Here is a 17,072-nt window from a genome sequence, read left to right as displayed (position 1 = left end):
AGGCTAACCATGAACTACAAGAGAACTACAGGAGACACAGATAAAACACAACACGCACCGTACACATAGACAATAGGAAGTAAGTGTGGGGGGAAAAGGCAGACTAATGAGGGAGCATGGGCAACAGGTGGGGGGGAAATGTAGACTAATGAGGGAACATAGTCAACAGGTGGGGGGGAAAGGCAGACTAACGAGGGAACATAGTCAACAGGTGGGGGGAAAAGGCAGACTAACGAGGGAACATAGTCAACATGTGCAGACTAACAAGGTAACATAGTCAACAGGTGGGGGGAAAAGGCAGACTAACAAGGGAACATATAGGTGGGGGGAAAAGGCAGACTAACGAGGGAACATAGTCAACAGGTGGGGGGAAAAGGCAGACTAGCGAGGGAACATAGTCAACAGGTGGGGGGAAAAGGCAGACTAGCAAGGGAACATAGTCAACAGGTGGGGGGAAAAGGCAGACTAGCGAGGGAACATAGTCAACAGGTGGGCCGCAGAGCCAGCTGGCTACGCCTCTTGACACGGTCTGGCTACGCCTCTTGACACGGTCTGGCTACGCCTCTTGACATGGTCCAACAACGCATGCGCTAACAGAAGAGAGAGAACCAAGAAGAAAATGGCGCAACAATGCAGATTAACATCTACGGTAAAATATATATAAAAAACATATTTTTCTCTTGCAGTCTCTTTTGAAATGCCACCAAATATATATAAACATTAAGTTACATCTGCCTGTCGGTGGCTAATGTTAATTCTACTAATGGTGTTTGTGTCATTCAGTGATTTAGCATTAGCTAGTAGCTACGTTAGCTATTAAAAGCACATGTTTTGTGGCAAGTTCCGCTGTTGTAGTAACCTACTAACGTGAGTTGGGCATTCGGGGACGGTTCACACACGTTGATGTATTTTACAAGCATGTCTCGGGCAGCAGAACGAGCAAGTGAATGGTTGTGGTTAAGGAGGAAACATGCTAACTGGGGAGCATGCTAAGGTATGAGGCCTTGTGTTCACACTACACTACAGCCATCAAGGAGATATGACTATTTGTGGTTATGGTGGTAATAGGGCTGGATTAAAAAAAAATAGATATATCCATATTGAGTCGATATTCATGTAAAGGAACGATTATCAATACATAAATCCCAGTATCGATATTAATGTTTTTGTTTGTTATATATAAGTTGGTATCTGGACTCAATTCCCCACAATGCACCACTCCTTCACATCATCCCTTTAGACCCTTTTCACAGCAGCCAAGTAACACAGGCGTACCAAAACATTAATTAGGGTTCCTTTCAAACTTCAAGTCCATTTAGGTGTTCCAGTGCTGGGGCCCTAATTAGTGAGTTGGTTGCACCTGTGTTTACCCTGCCTTTTAGACACAACATGGTGGTTGTGAAAAGGGTCTATAGACTACATGCACAACTTCTTTACTTGATGAAATTAGTACAGCTTCTTTATTTCCTGGCCTACACTATTGGATGAACTGATTAATCAGGTGTGCCTGATCATTGTTGTGACTGCAGCACACCTGACATTAATCAGTTCATCCAATAGTGATGACAGGAAATAAAGAAGCTGTACTAATTTCAGGAAGTAGTGGAGTTGTGCATTTAGCCCATTGCATCTCATTCAGCTGCCTGCAATCACGTAACCTCCTCAACAGCAGGTATGACCCTCAACCAGGGATCATCTTCTCCGCTTTGTTTCCTTCCACTTTTTAACCAGAATTTAAGCATACATGGCCCTTGGTCACATTTATCTGTGACTTAGACATATTTAGTACTCAATGGGAATATATTGACGCTCGTTACATTTAGAGATCTCTTCATTTCACTTTGGGGGGTGTTTTATAACGGTATGTTGTGCTTTATCGTTTCAGAACCACATTACGTTTCACCGAGGTGGCCAACTGCCCATGCCCATAGCTGTCCACAAAGATGGGGTGTTTTTCCGTTGTCCTTTCTGCGTGGAAAAGCACTTCAAAGCAAGTTGGAAGAACAAGGTGGAGGCCCATTTGCAATCCCATCAGAAGACAGCAGTTGTCCTGGGAGGTAACATACTTTCCTATTGTTGAATTGTCATCTACTTTTGCTTATTTGAACCTGATAGCACAACCGCGGTTGTTTTAAATGTGCTGGCTTATATAAATAAACTTTGCATAAATGTCTATTAGATTAACCAAACGCCCTTACTAGCTAAACCCACACCTGATATATACCCCATATGGCATGCTATTCTGGCACGAAAAAAATATATACATATATATGATAGATTTTACAACACATAAATGTCCACGATACCATGAAACGTTGGATTTTTGTCCGTTATCATACCATCAAAAAATCATACCGTTGCATCCCTAGTCCCATATGGGGCAAACCTGATATTAACGTCACCAAAACTTGGCAACAACCCATTGATTTCTTTACCCTCAATCAAGCATCTTCCACCTGGTTTTAAAACCACATACTGTCCCTCTCACCTCTGTGGTAGTTTTATTCAATATAAATGTAAGGATCACAGAACTCACACTCCACAATGTTTGTCCATTTGTATGAAACCTAAATCTATCTTGGGGGTTATGCTGCCCTCTTTCAGCAAGTATAAATAGCACCCCTGCGGGTGACCTAATAGACCTTTCTCACGGGGGCCATTTTGTGTCGAAAAGGCAGGGTTAACACAGGTGCAAGCAAACCATTAATGAGGGTTTCCAACTTCCATGATTGGAATGTGGAAACCCTCATTAGTGTTTTGCTCGCACCTGTGTTTATTCTGCCTTTTTGACACAAAATGGCCCCCGTGAGAAGGGTCTATTGAGCCAAACATTTTTAATTGGGTAATGTTGGAGCCAAACATTTTTAATTACGTAATTAGGGATGATTACAATTGGTGAATTTGTTATGCCTGCACAGATTATTGTCAGAATGTGCAATGCTGTGCAATGGCTGCGCAGCCTCCAGCATACAGGGACGGGTATTCCACTAGTAAGAGAAATGCATTTTAATGGGTGTTTGTGCAACTTTCATATTCTCAATTTTCATACAATTACTAACTCTGTCTCTGAATTTCACAGACTTGACCATTCACAGATGTGGGCTAGGTTGCAATAAGATGCTGCTGCATCATCATTGTCCATACTGCCCAGGAATGTTTGAGAGGAGGGAGCGCTTTGTGAAGCATCTTGAAAAGTGCCAAGCCGAAGCTCCAGTCAGCTCACTCTCTGGCCCAGCCACAGCACCAGCATTTGCCAGTCCAGTCCCTCCAGTCAGTTCACTCTCTGGCCCAGCCGCAACACCAGCATTTGCCAGTCCAGTCCCTCCAGTCAGTTCACTCTCTGGCCCAGCCGCAACACCAGCATTTGCCAGTCCGGTCCCTCCAGTCAGTTCACTCTCTGGCCCAGCCGCAACACCAGCATTTGCCAGTCCAGTCCCTCCAGTCAGTTCACTCTCTGACCCAGCCACAGCACCAGCTTGCCAGTCCAGTCACTCCAGTCAGTTCACTCTCTGGCCCAGCCACAGCACCAGCTTGCCAGTCCAGTCCCTCCAGTCAGTTCACTCTCTGGCCCAGCCACAGCACCAGCTTGCCAGTCCAGTCACTCCAGTCACTTCACTCTCTGGCCCAGCTAAAGCTCCAGCATTTGCCAGTCCAGTCACTTCACTCTCTGGCCCAGCTAAAGCTCCAGCATTTGCCAGTCCAGTCAGTTCACTCTCTGGCCCAGCCGCAACACCAGCATTTGCCAGTCCAGTCCCTCCAGTCAGTTCACTCTCTGGCCCAGCCGCAACACCAGCATTAGCCAGTCTAGTCACTCCAGTCAGTTCACTCTCTGACCCAGCCACAGCACCAGCTTGCCAGTCCAGTCACTCCAGTCAGTTCACTCTCTGGCCCAGCCACAGCACCAGCTTGCCAGTCCAGTCCCTCCAGTCAGTTCACTCTCTGGCCCAGCCACAGCACCAGCTTGCCAGTCCAGTCCCTCCAGTCACTTCACTCTCTGGACCAGCCACAACACCAGCATTTGCCAGTCCAGTCACTTCACTCTCTGGACCAGCCACAACACCAGCATTTGCCAGTCCAGTCACTTCACTCTCTGGACCAGCCGCAACACCAGCATTTGCCAGTCCAGTCACTCCAGTCAGTTCATGTAAAAAAAAAAGAGTCCGTGAAAGAACTGTGATCCAAAAACAATGCCCCTTTTGTAAAGTACTCTATAACAAAAGGAACATAAAGAAACATATTGAAAGGAAACATACAAAGGAAAAAGTTAAAGACATTAATGCAAGGCGTCACCTTACTGGTGAAATAATTGATAAAGAGAACGGTATTTATGCTGTTCTAAAAGCATTCAAGGGGCACAGCATACCTCTGCATGTGCAGTTGAAAACCTGGGGCACAAATCATCACGTACTGTGTGAACATAGTGAGTGCCAGATGAACATGGATGTTGCACACCTGAGTGGCCTTTCCAACTATCTGTGCCAACACATAAGATCTACCTCATACATCACGTCATCTGCCAAGGCTGAGACACTATCTCCATGTGTACTGGATGAGATGGTAAATGCAAAATGGTTTGGTCAGGGAGCCAAGAAGGACTGCTTGAAACTGCAAGAACTTTCAACCAACAACAAGACACCTCTGTCAGTTCACACAATTGGTATTCCTGGAACAAAACAGTGCATCTCGGTGTATGAACCAACAATATCGCACTACAGCCGTCTTGGGCGTGTGATGGTCGTCTATGATACAAAGCAGAACAGATGGACCTGTCCATGTACCAACCTGCAGAGATCTTGCATTCACAAATATATTGCCAAATGGCACCTCTTCGAAACACAGCGCAATATTTTCCGGACAGTACGCAGCACAGAAGATGATGTGAACACAGAAATGGAGCATGGCTGTTCTTCAGGAGAGAAGAGTGAGGAAGACAGCAGTCTTGTATATCCCCCAAAAGGTGTGCTGTTAGAAAAAATGGTGTCATACATTCAGAAGAATAAGACCATTCCAGCTATCCTTCCAGAAGAATTCCGTCATCCAGTACCACACAGAGTGTACCCCAGGCACCTAGTCCCTGATGAAACACTTTGTCAGGAATGTGAGGGCAGAGTACCACTTACGGACCCGGTCCTTATAACAAAAACGGCAAAAATACTCACTACCTTGTGTGTAATCAAAGGTAGGTTCTCATATGTATCTCAGTAGTTTCTTATAATTTTAATGTTAATGATGTTATTGTTCGAAGGCAGAGATTTTCCAAGTGGGAGGTGGGCCTACCCATAGGGGCTCTTTCAGGGGAGGCTTAGTGAATGCAAGTGAAAGTTGTTACATTAGTTATAAAAATAGCCTAAATGCGTGCGACTTGGTCACAGATGGTTCCAAGATCCAGTACTGTAGCTTTGGGGAAATTTACTGTTTTTCCCAGTCAGAAACAACTAAATGCCTTCAAAAAGGACATTCTTATGTAGTTGGTGTTAGTCTGAAGTATGTCGAACAGCAATATCGGGCTATCTTTGCTCAATTGTTGATTGTCTGGGATCAAATAAATGTCTGATTATGAAAACCCCTGCTGTAAGGTATAAAATATCTTAATCTTGATGTAATTTTTCCCATCGTTTGTTCAGATGTGTCCACTTACTGCAAGTACTGCCCGCAATGTGGGATGTGCTACCGGTATCAAGAGTGGAAAAACGGTGTCTGTAACTTTGATGACCATGTAATCCTGAGCTTGCCCTTGTGCTTAACACTGAGGAACTTACTCCAGGTACATGTTACTGAAATAAATAAAGGAGAATTTCCTATTTTTTTTACAACCTGGACCATATGTCCAGCTTTAAATATTAATTTTAAGCCACCCTGAAAAGTTTGGTTTGATTCCGTTCAGCAGAAAGAAATTAGGCTTTGAAAAAACAAAAACACAAAACAAGGCAGTTGTCTTGGGCCCTGGAACCAGGATGGCCCTCTAAATGTCTAATTATCTTTCAAATTTAATTGGATGGAGGTTGGTTGGGGGCCTTATGGGATTTGTCCCTCTATTTTGACTTCTGAAATATCCCTTTAAAGTAAATTTAGAATGACTTAATCGCTGTGGGGAACATAGTAATCAATTTGTTTCCTCTTTTCAGGTCCACACTGCAATTAGCAGAGCAGTGCAGTTTCTGCAACTGTCAACGGATGCACAGTTTCCCAATTCAGACACAGTTCTCCATGCCTACTTACATTTTGAAGCTTTGACAGAACATGACCATAATTACTCATGCATCTCCTGTGGTGATCACCCACCAGTGGTGATAATGGACCTACATAAGAAGGCTGCGTTTCATCTTGCAGGTATGTTGTTCACCACAATTTCAGAATCTGTTCTTCATGAAATGCAGTAAAACCTTCTGTGAGGTTACTTTTTCCGAATAGTTTTACAGTATGTTCTCTTGAAATTCTGTTTTTAGTGAGTGACCTCAAGGAACCTCCGGAGAACTTCAAAGGAGAAGTTAACATTGAACATTTTTGGGAGGCAGTATCAAGGGAAATGATCGGACGAGGATTTGTGAAAAGTAATTAAATCCTACAGTATAATTGGTTGTCTGCCTGTAAAATGTTGATGTGGTTGAGATCTGTCTTCAGTTTAATGCTAGATTAAATGAATTAACTTAATACTTGCATGTACAGTAGAGAGAAATGAAATAATAGACCATCCTGGGATCACACCAGCCGTGACGCATCAAGACGAATGTGGGCCGGGGGGGGGGGATCACACCCATTTTAGAACTCAACCTTTGTTTTCATGTCATCTACACACCTGTTTTATTTCACCCAAAGAAGACCGTTACAACAACAATGTATAGAATGGTTCTTCAAAACCTATACCTAGTACTCTCTCCGCTGGACCCACTATTGAGTACGGTACATACTTTTATATGTAATCCACAAAAAAGTAGTTTTAGATTTAATTCCGCTTTATTTTTTAAATAAAGTCTTAAAGAAGAACTTCACCTAAAAACAATGCGGATTTATTTTGCACATGACATATCTGAAAACTGTAAACAGTTTTGCTGGCATTCATTTACGGTAGTCTTGACAGTCTTGAGAGTTGATTAATTAATTCAAATCAACTCAACAACTGTCAAACAATGACTGTCTGCAAAACTGTTTACAGTTTTCAGATGTGTGAGATCATGTGCAAAATAAGTCGGTGTTGCCTTTTAGATATGTGTGAGATCATGTGCAAAATAAGTCTGTGTTGTCTTTTGGTGAAGTTCTCCTTCAAACTATTCTATTGAACTAATTGAAGTCTTTGATATCTGCAGACACCCAGTATAATGATGAACATTTATCAAGGGGTTCAGTTTGAATGCTGTATTCTATCTTGTTAATGCTATATTTTCTGTTTTAGGTGCAAGAGACAACCCTTTCAGAGTTACACCCACATACCAATTTTGGGCTCCGTGGATAGGGAGAAACACACGTGACTCAAACTTGGTGCTTAACACTGAATTTGAAAAGATGAAACCCTCTAAAGCTAAGCAGGAGGCTGCGGAACTTCCAGTAACTGAAGATCATCTTAGAGAAGAGCTTTTTAAGCAGAAGGTCTGTGTGCTCTTAAATGTCTATAGAGCATACATTATCTTTTGAAATTCAAGATTGTAATCCATTTAACTAAAACATTTTTAATTTTGTTTCTGTTCACATGTAGGTTCCAGTTATACGAAAGCTGTGCAGAGAGTGTGGGCTTGACTCTACAGGATCACGGAGTGACCTCTTAGTGAGGTTGTCGACTGAGATGAAGTCAAGACAAACCTATGACAAAATCTTTCAGAAGATTTGGGCCGCCTCAGGTGTGTTTTGATTTCAGCAGTTCTTGTTTGACCAACGCATATATCGTCTCTTAAATTTGAGTAAAAGGTTTGCTCTTATCTAGACTCTTTGACTGGTCAACTCAAATCTTTCAGTTTGTGAAGCCGAGTGTTGGAGTGCGGTTTTCTGGCTCTTACTTTACTGGTTACTCTTACAGGTGGATGGGCAGTGATCATGTGCCCCTGTGGGATTGTATACAGCGTCAAATGTAATCTTCGAGCTGAGAGCCCACGGGATTTCGCTGACATGCTGTTGTCCTGGAAACACATGCCGAATGTGGTTATTTATGATTTTGCACGAGGTCTTGCAACACACACCAATCTTCGAGAACCAGAGAAGTTGCCTTTCAGGCCATTTGAAGGGCGCTTAATGGAGCCAACAGAAGAAAACATCGCATTGGCAGAACATGGATCAGTAAAAGTGTCTTTGCCGTGGTTGGACACCAGAGCACCTTCGCACAATAACTGTGGACATCCAGTGACTGGTTCCTCTGAACATTATGTCCTATATGACCGGTTCCACGAAAAAAACACAAAGGACAGGAGAGATGTCCTACGAAGGTTGAATCTGGTTCCTCAACTGTCTGGAAAGGTCAACAGCCAAGTAGCAGAACAGTTTTTTGCAAAAATGAAAAAAAATAACTACTTCATGAATATGGCTTTGGCTTCTACTCATACATTCCTTATGAGGAATCTCATCCATCAACACAATATTGCCCTCAATAAGAAAAGAGCTGAAACAATTAGAAAAACTTTCGGTAAAAATTTGAAGATCAACAGTTTTAGTCAAGCTGTATTAGGTAACTATGAATGCAGTTGCATCACGAAGCCATCAATTTCTTTTAACTGGCATACTTTGGAGTTGTCATTTTTGTGTTTTGTGTTTTCAGAGGGACCAGACCCCCCCTTGCCCCCAGTAAGAGCTGCCATGGTCCTCCCAGCGGCAACTCCTGCACACGTAACAGGTGATCTGTAGACTATTAATTTGAGGTCATTTTCATGTTTAATTATGAACCTGTTATGTGTCTTTATTTAAGTTGATCACTATCAATTCTAGTGGAAAAGCTGTTGGCTATGTATAGGTTTTGATGATGTTTTGAGGTATGATTGTGTCATAAGAGTCTGTCTCAGGGGATTCGTTATTGTTACAACAGAAAACTGCAATGTATAGAGTGTGCCTGGAGAGGTAACAAACATGTTTGTTGAGCTGGAAACTAAATTAGCTTAATTCTATGAATGGACTATGAACACGGCTCGACACTAACAACTATGTAAACACGTCAATGCCGGTGTTAATATTTAATGGATTGAAATAATTTGCTGCTTAAAAAGCAACACTTAGAATTTATGTTAGATTTTCTTTTGCTATTGGCTGAACAGTTTTACTGGCTGATGTCAATTCCAAGTTTCGTCACAAGCCAATAAACATCTTGCACAGTGCAGCATTCAAATATCGCCGCTTTTGTCAGACCCGACTTGATGCTTCTGTGATGCCCTGCGTCGCTTCCATTTCCAGTGAGTCTGCGCCTTTAGCTTTAAACATGTTAGCTTTAAACATGCTGCGCCGTTAGCTTTAGACATGCACTAACATGTATTCATCCATTGTGTTGGCTTTAAACATGCACTAACATGTAGTCATCCATTAGCTTTAAACATTAAACATGCACTAACATGTATTCATCCATTGTGTTTTTCAACTTATGTTTCCGTGGAGGCAGTGTGTCAGACAGAAGCCTTCACTTTTTCCCAGGCAGACCGCACCACCACCCCCCAGACAGCAGCCTTCACTGTGCCCCGGGCAGACCGCACCACCACCCCCCAGACAGCAGCCTTCACTGTGCCCCGGGCAGACCGCACGGCCCCCCAGACAGCAGCCTTCACTGTGCCCCGGGCAGACCGCACGGCCCCCCAGACAGCAGCCTTCACTGTGCCCCGGGCAGACCGCACCGCCCCCCAGACAGCAGCCTTCACTGTGCCCCGGGCAGACCGCACCGCCCCCCAGACAGCAGCCTTCACTGTGCCCCGGGCAGACCGCACCGCCCCCCAGACAGCAGCCTTCACTGTGCCCCGGGCAGACCGCACCGCCCCCCAGACAGCAGCCTTCACTGTGCCCCCTAGAAAGGCAGTGACAATGAGGCCATGGGAAGATGAATGGAGTCCTATCCAGGACCAACTGGTAAGCAAATTAGTCAAAATATTAATTCTGTCATAGCACACCACACACTATAACCAGACTAATAGCTGTTATTTGCAGCTCGATTATGTGCTGGACAAGGGACGGCCTGGCGCAGAATACATTGTGAAAGAAGGATCAATATGTCTCACACGGGAAGAGTTTTGGAGCCTGGGGTTGCGAAACAGCGATATGGATTCTGCAGTGAGTATTGGGAAGTTGATCCGCTGTGGTAGAAGAGTGCTTTTACTGTTAGATGCCCAACTGATGAGTTTTGATTGTTTCTTGCAGATTGGGAATGTCTGCATGAAATTGATTCATGAAGCTGCTCTGCAACATGTAAGTAACATATAAAAGGCTAACAGTACAGCTGTTACTGTATTCTCATGTATTTTTGTCTACTTTCAAAGTTCTGAGTTCAAAGTCCTTTTTTTCTATAGGGCAAGGACATTTATATCGAGGACATGTTTGTGGTTCCTACATGGAAGAGAATCTCACGCAAGAACTTATTTCCCAACTTTCCAGTGAGTGTATATACACTAAAATAACAAAATGTTTGCAGTCCATTTTTTTGGGATAATATGCATAATAAAAATAAATCATTAATCTTAGGAGGATGTCGACATGAAACACTTGCTAGTGTTTCCGTCATGGACCAACGTCAACGGACCTGGCCACTACGTTCTCTGTGTAAGGCTGTTCATAGATGCTAGCTGTTGTCCATATATGCTAGCTGTTGTCCATAGATACTAACTGTTGTCATAATTAAGTAGTTTGCTTCATGTATAGTACAACCATGTGAACTCCTGCTCTATGCTCTGGCCTAATCACTTTTAACCTCCTCTGCACCCTGTTGTCATAATTAAGTAGTTTGCTTCATGTATAGTACAACCATGTGAACTCCTGCTCTATGCCCTGGCCTAATCACTTTTAACCTCCTCTGCACCCTGTTGTCATAATTAAGTAGTTTGCTTCATGTATAGTACAACCATGTGAACTCCTGCTCTATGCCCTGGCCTAATCACTTTACCTCTTCTGCACCTCTTTACCCATTACTACATTATAGATCATGAGGCCACTCCTGAGAGAGATTCTCTTTTTAGACTCGCAGTACTGGCTGCACGAGTCCGGGTTTGGTGATGCGGAGTACAGAGACATTTTTAGGTTGACAGATGAGACACACTGTTCTGTTTGCCACGTTCATATAGCTAATTACATTTTGGCTACGTTCCTATAGCCTGTAATGGTATGTTTTGGCTACGTTCCTATAGCCTTTACTTGCATGGTTTGACTCATGGTTTGACTTAGGGGCACAGTGGCGTACTGGTAAGCGCTATCGCCTCACAGCTAGAAGGTCCTGGGTTAGATTCCCGCCGGGACACTGTGGGCGCTGAGGATGTTTCCACCCCAATGTCGTCAGAGACGCCGACTGCTCCTAGCCTGCCCCCGGAGGAAGGGCAGGCCTGGATAAATGCAGAGACTATGTTTCACCGGCCACTGGCAGCGTGGGTGTGGCTGGCCGCATGCTTGTGTTGGGTGCATGCTTGCATGGTTTGGGCTGCTATGTTCATATTGCCTCTACTTGCATGCTTTGGCTATGTTCATATTGCCTCTAATTGCATCGTTTGGCAACCTCCCATTTGCCTTATGTGGTTGTCACATCTATCAGTTTGAACTTTTTATTTACTCTTAATTTGTGACTGTCTGATTTTAGATTTCAGTGGGATAATTTGAATCTTTTTTTAAACACCTATTCATGCCGGTGCTCCAAGTCACCCCCACACAGAATAACCCAATCTGTAAATTAAATGTTGACGCATAGATGTGGCAGCCACTGTAGATTTATGTGCACCAGTACTGAAGAATTGTAACAGTTAATAATCCCAAAATATCCTTTGATTTATTCTTTCTATAGGTATCTTGCTCAGCAAATTGATCCCCGGCGCTGGACTGAGAAGACTGGCCATGATATTGGGGTGAATACTAAATGTGCCACTGTAAAAGTAGTATTACTATTGCCCATACTCTGCGTTACATATTTCTTTCTTGCTTTCTTTCAGGACTTGCCACGCCAGACCAGTGGAAATGACTGCGGGATTTTCATGCTCATGGTAAAGTCAGTTATTTTTCTTAAATATACACGGGCTTCTGTCAACATTGTAAATAAAATGCTTTTTTCACATCTCCTCTGTTCCAGTACACCCTTTCCATTGCCACAAGCACTGGTTTTGAATTCCACGAGGTTAGTTCGTAAAATAATTTACACCAAAGCAGAAATTGCCTTCCTAAGTTGCAACCCACTATTGACAAAGAATGCATTATGAACTAAAGACTGCTTGTGAATTGTCAAATTTCTTTAAGATGGACATGCCTCTGATCCGGAAGTGGTGGTGCCTTCTACTCATGGAGCATTTCGAAATAGAAGGGTATGACGGCCTAAACTATGTGTGTGTAACAGGGTTCCCACGGTCATGGAAAACCTAGAAAAGTAAAAAAAAAAAAAAAAAAAAAAATCCAATTCGTGGAAAAGTCAGTATTACAAAAATCTTTGAACGCTTAGCAAAAGTCAAGGGATGTTGTTTGGTGTAATGAAATAGTTATAGTAATCTCAATGAAATCTTCCGTGGACCTTCCACATATTTTCTGTAGCTGTTGAGGTAAATCCAGTATAAAGAGGTATGTGTAATATGTAGTAATACATTATATTATGAATCCTGTATCGTAGCGTATGTGTATACACACATCCTTTAAGTAGTTGTCACATTAAGATGAAATCCATGTTTACAAGTGAGTCCTAGCTAAGACGGTCAGATAGCAGCATCAAAACACATGACATCAAGTCACAACAACACTGTATATTTTAGAAATACTTTATTAGATCACTTTTAGATGACTACTACATTATGTTAACCATCTACAGACTATCAGTAGACCATCAGTAACTAACAGATGTAAGATTCTGGATGCCGTTCTGTTGACAGTCACTGCCTTAGCTTTTTCCTGTGCAACACTTAAAAATTAATCTTGTTATTGTTTGAAAGGCATGGTCAGAGGTTTGCCTTCTGGACTGATGAGGCCAGATGCTTGCTTCAAGGCACACTTCTGCCAGTCTACAGAGTTCAGAGACAGCAAGGCATCACAGACGAAGTCCCAGACCACCTGCAGGTTGACATTGACCGCACTGCAGATGAAAAAACACTGGTGGACTTCATTCTGCAGTCACAGGGAGCGGAGCAGCATTTGGTGGTATGTTGAGAATCTTCTCACTTTTCTCATCATTACAGACTAACTCACAGAAAAGATTTGTTCGGAATATCATCAAAAGATGTATCATTTAGCAATGCTTATTGCAATTTATGTACCGGTATCTATCTTGCATGGATGGAATCCAATTGACATGTAATGTCCGTTCAATGACTCACAACTACCACACAATAAATACACTTACACAAATCCTATTCCTACTAAATAGGGCTGTCCCGAGTAGTCGACGTCATCGATTACATAAACGTGCATCAATTATGTAAAAAAAAAAATCCATGGTGGCCATTAGTAGTAGTTTTCAAACATGTGAAAGTGAAATGATTGATGATGGAGGAAAAAAAATATTGTTTGCAATCCGATCTCCCTCCCCCGATTCTGATCGAGTCGCAAATCACGTGATTGGCCCCGATTTCCGATCACGTGATCGGATCGGAACATCACTAGTAACATCGAGTGATTTGTGATCTTGCGACGTAATCCAGCTTGCTTGCAAGGTCAATGTCTCCCTAGATCTAGATTTAATAACCACACCAAGACAATTTCCTAGTGTGTGCAAACATACCTTGGGTCCTTGGCTAATAAAGTAATTCTGATTCACCTTTTTCGATGACTTTTCATCTCTGCACTTAAATTAATGTAATTTAAATAATTTCAATTACTTTCCTTGCCCCACACGAATGAAAACATTTATTTGCCAGTGATTATTTTAACTGCATATTACTCCAGATTAAACATGAATCTTTTTGAATTTGAGGTTCAGTATTTTCCTAAAAAAATAATCGTTAGATTAATCGAAAAAATAATCGTTAGATTAATCGATAAGAAAATAATCGTCTGGGACAGCCCTACTACTAAATAATTTTTACTGTACCTTGGTTTTCCCATAGGGTGTACTCAGCGGAAAGGTCTTGCGGAGCTTCGATCAGAAGTCAGTTTCCACGGTGCCAGTCTACCTTTACAGTGACGAACAACTGGACAACCTTTGCTCCCATCTGAGAGTCATACTCCGTCGAACCACACATCTGGAGTACATGGATGAAATGCCTTTCATACTTGATGTTCTGCTTCCAGAGGTACGCCTAACCATTGTGCATGTTCTGCTCCTGCACTTTCAAAGCGTATGGACAGTTTTCATGGAATTGTGATGCTAGGCAACCGTTTTAACCTAGCTTATTTCCTGTCAGTTATTGTACCAGCAAACACTGCAACAGGAAGTAAGCCGGGGGCAATTTAGAATGTTTATGTTGTCGAAATAGTCTATATATCCAGCATGCCAACCATGGCGCTACTTGTGAACAGACCTGTGTACTAGCTTGCTTTTCTGTATTGGTTTATTTTTAAATTACGGTAACCATTTAAATTAACTGTTTTCTTTTGGTAGGCCATCATATACGGCCTGGCTGAGCTGCAGAATGTGTCCTTGCTGGAGGCTGGGGAGGTGTTCCTTCGTGGTCAGGATATTCATCACAGGTAAGAGTAGAGAATGTATTTATTTTTCCTGTTTCTTTTACACAAATCGCAAAAAGTTGATCTACTATTTACTTGCTTGTATTAGTTAATAATACCTTTTAAGGGATAGTTCACATTTTTAAGGTGTAGCCCTATTTGCTACTAAGCAATGACGATGTTGATTGGAAAGGCTCTTCCTCATAGTAGCTCTGGAAGGTTGGGCAAGAACCCATGCAAGGTCAATGAGGTCACGCTCCCATATGTACAAGCTGAGGCTTTCTCAAATGTAATTCACAGTGCACAAAAAGTAAATTTGAGTGAGCTTCAGTCAGCTTGTAGTACATACGGGAGTGTGACCCCATTGACCCATTTTTTTTTTTGTCAAACTTTCCAGAGCTACTGAGGAACAGGATTGTTTAGGCTGAGAAAGAATTCAATCATCATCATTCGGCAGTACAAAATAGGGCTTGACTTTGAGAAATGTGGACTATCCTTGTAGTTAAGAATAGTCAAGTTAATTAATATACCTTTTTTTGTGTTACCCACATTTCTCTTAGCCCAGCAGTGACTGTCTGTGATTATGTCCGTTTACTATTTCAGTGAGGTGGAGGAATTTGACCGAAAGATTGCCAAGGACTCCAAAGAAGGGAGACTATTCAATTGGTAGGTAGTTACATCACATTCTGGCGGTTGAATATTGAAGGGTCAGGAGATGTCAATAGCATGTTCCTTACAGTTTGTTTTCTTGTCTTTCTCTCTCTCTCCCCCTCTCTCAGGGGCATTGACACCTTTACAGAGAGACAGAGGAATTTGCTCCTGCACAGGATGGCTGACGGACAACCACCATGACTGCAGTCCAGGGCCGTGCAGAGACGCCAGATTGCCCCCTCCAACTCTCCACTCTATAATGTGTCTGTGTTACATGGACCAGCGGTGCTCAGAAAAGGTTGATATATAGATCAAATTATCACAGCGAGATTAAATAAATCTGTTCTCTTACACTTTATGGGCATTTCTGTCAGCGAGATGATGAAGCTCAGTAATCCTTTGTCAAACATGTGGGGTTTATTCTGCAGAGATGGGTGACCAGCGTGGATTGGAAAAAAATAAAACTGGGGCCATCTATTGATTTTTATCCTCATTCTGTCAAAGTCATTGAAATGACTAATTGAAGTTCTTTAATGGATCCGTTGAAATATGGTCAGTCAAATGAGAGGGTCCACAGATGCTGGCGGGGAGAGATAGCCCCTATTGTCGTCCACGTGTAGATGTATGGTTTATGGATGAGCAGTTCACAAAAGCAAATTAAACACATTTGATTTGACCAAATGCTGATTCAGCCTCATACACAAATGATTGCACTTCCATGATTAAGCATTTTCCATTCTGTACACAAACGAAAAACAAAGTAACAATTGTGTTTTTTATGTTTATAGAAACAGCTTATTTACCGCCTCCCCTTTTTTTTTTTTTTTACAGTTTCTTTGCAATGTATCTGCTTCCAGTCCAGTCATTCAAATATTTCCATATGGCCAAGCTCAGTAGGGTATAGGACTAGAAGATTTGGTCAAATTGTTCAAAGACTAATTGGAGTTTGAAGTGTTCATCAGACATTTATTTCATGGAGGATCCGATGCCTGTAATCGTCAGGTTGTTTAAACTTTTCAGCAGAACAGTCGGTTAATTTTAATTTGTTCATCACTTAAGCGCTCTTTTTTGTTTCACTTTTTCAATGGTTGCAAATGTAAATGTCTTTCTTCACTTACCTGCCTGCTTAAATTAAGTTCAAATAAAAGTGCAGAGAATGAATGCATTGACCCTACGCGTCTGGTTTGATTCACAGTAACACAACAGTGATCATGTCCTCAATTGGGGTTTCATTTGCACCATGTGGACTTTGATTTAGCATTTGAATGTTAGGTGGATAATGTCCTCATTCATTCAGGGCACATTACATGTTCCACATCTGCCACAACTCCCTTTCCCTCATCTATCCTCTACATGTGAGGAGTGTTTTCATCTGGATTCTTTGCACAGGCTCCGTGTCCTCTGGCAGTAAGTACCGGTAGCTCATTGTTGTGGAGATAATGGTCTCTCGGGGGAGCCATAGCCAGTCAAGAGTGGATTGCTTCAGTGAGATGCATTTTTACTTTGTCTATCAGTTGTGATGGGGGATAAGAAACACTGTTCTTTTGAGACAACCTCAATCAAATGTGGGATGCAGGGTAGGAAATTAGCGGGGGCTCGGGGGGCAAACTGCCCCTAAAAAGATCATAGAATTGCCCTCGGAATTGAGGTGATGGGGGCTTTTAAATGAACTTTTAGAAATAAAACCT

At 42.4% G+C, this 17,072-nt stretch overlaps 3 long non-coding RNA genes across 3 annotated transcripts; all 3 read left to right on the top strand.

Annotated features, from left to right (window-relative positions):
* The first annotated feature begins 4,497 nt into the window (after positions 1-4,497).
* Positions 4,498-7,512, top strand: LOC310800824. Its single transcript, XR_014553907.1, has 5 exons — positions 4,498-5,179; positions 5,625-5,764; positions 6,126-6,330; positions 6,447-6,551; positions 7,391-7,512. It is a non-coding gene; the product is annotated as an uncharacterized lncRNA (long non-coding RNA).
* Positions 7,513-10,314: 2,802 nt separating this feature from the next.
* Positions 10,315-11,999, top strand: LOC310800832. Its single transcript, XR_014553909.1, has 4 exons — positions 10,315-10,362; positions 10,464-10,547; positions 10,636-10,713; positions 11,939-11,999. It is a non-coding gene; the product is annotated as an uncharacterized lncRNA (long non-coding RNA).
* A 233-nt stretch (positions 12,000-12,232) lies between these two features.
* On the top strand, positions 12,233-14,216 carry LOC310800823. The gene is made up of 4 exons (XR_014553906.1): positions 12,233-12,265; positions 12,385-12,449; positions 13,065-13,269; positions 14,175-14,216. It is a non-coding gene; the product is annotated as an uncharacterized lncRNA (long non-coding RNA).
* The last annotated feature ends 2,856 nt before the right edge of the window (positions 14,217-17,072 follow it).

Source organism: Poromitra crassiceps (genome assembly GCF_964638095.1).
Source record: "Poromitra crassiceps genome assembly, contig: HAP1_SCAFFOLD_92, whole genome shotgun sequence".
Lineage (NCBI taxonomy): Eukaryota > Metazoa > Chordata > Actinopteri > Beryciformes > Melamphaidae > Poromitra > Poromitra crassiceps.
The sequence above is the reverse complement of the archived record's forward strand: the minus strand, read 5'-3'. Positions and strand labels throughout refer to the sequence as shown.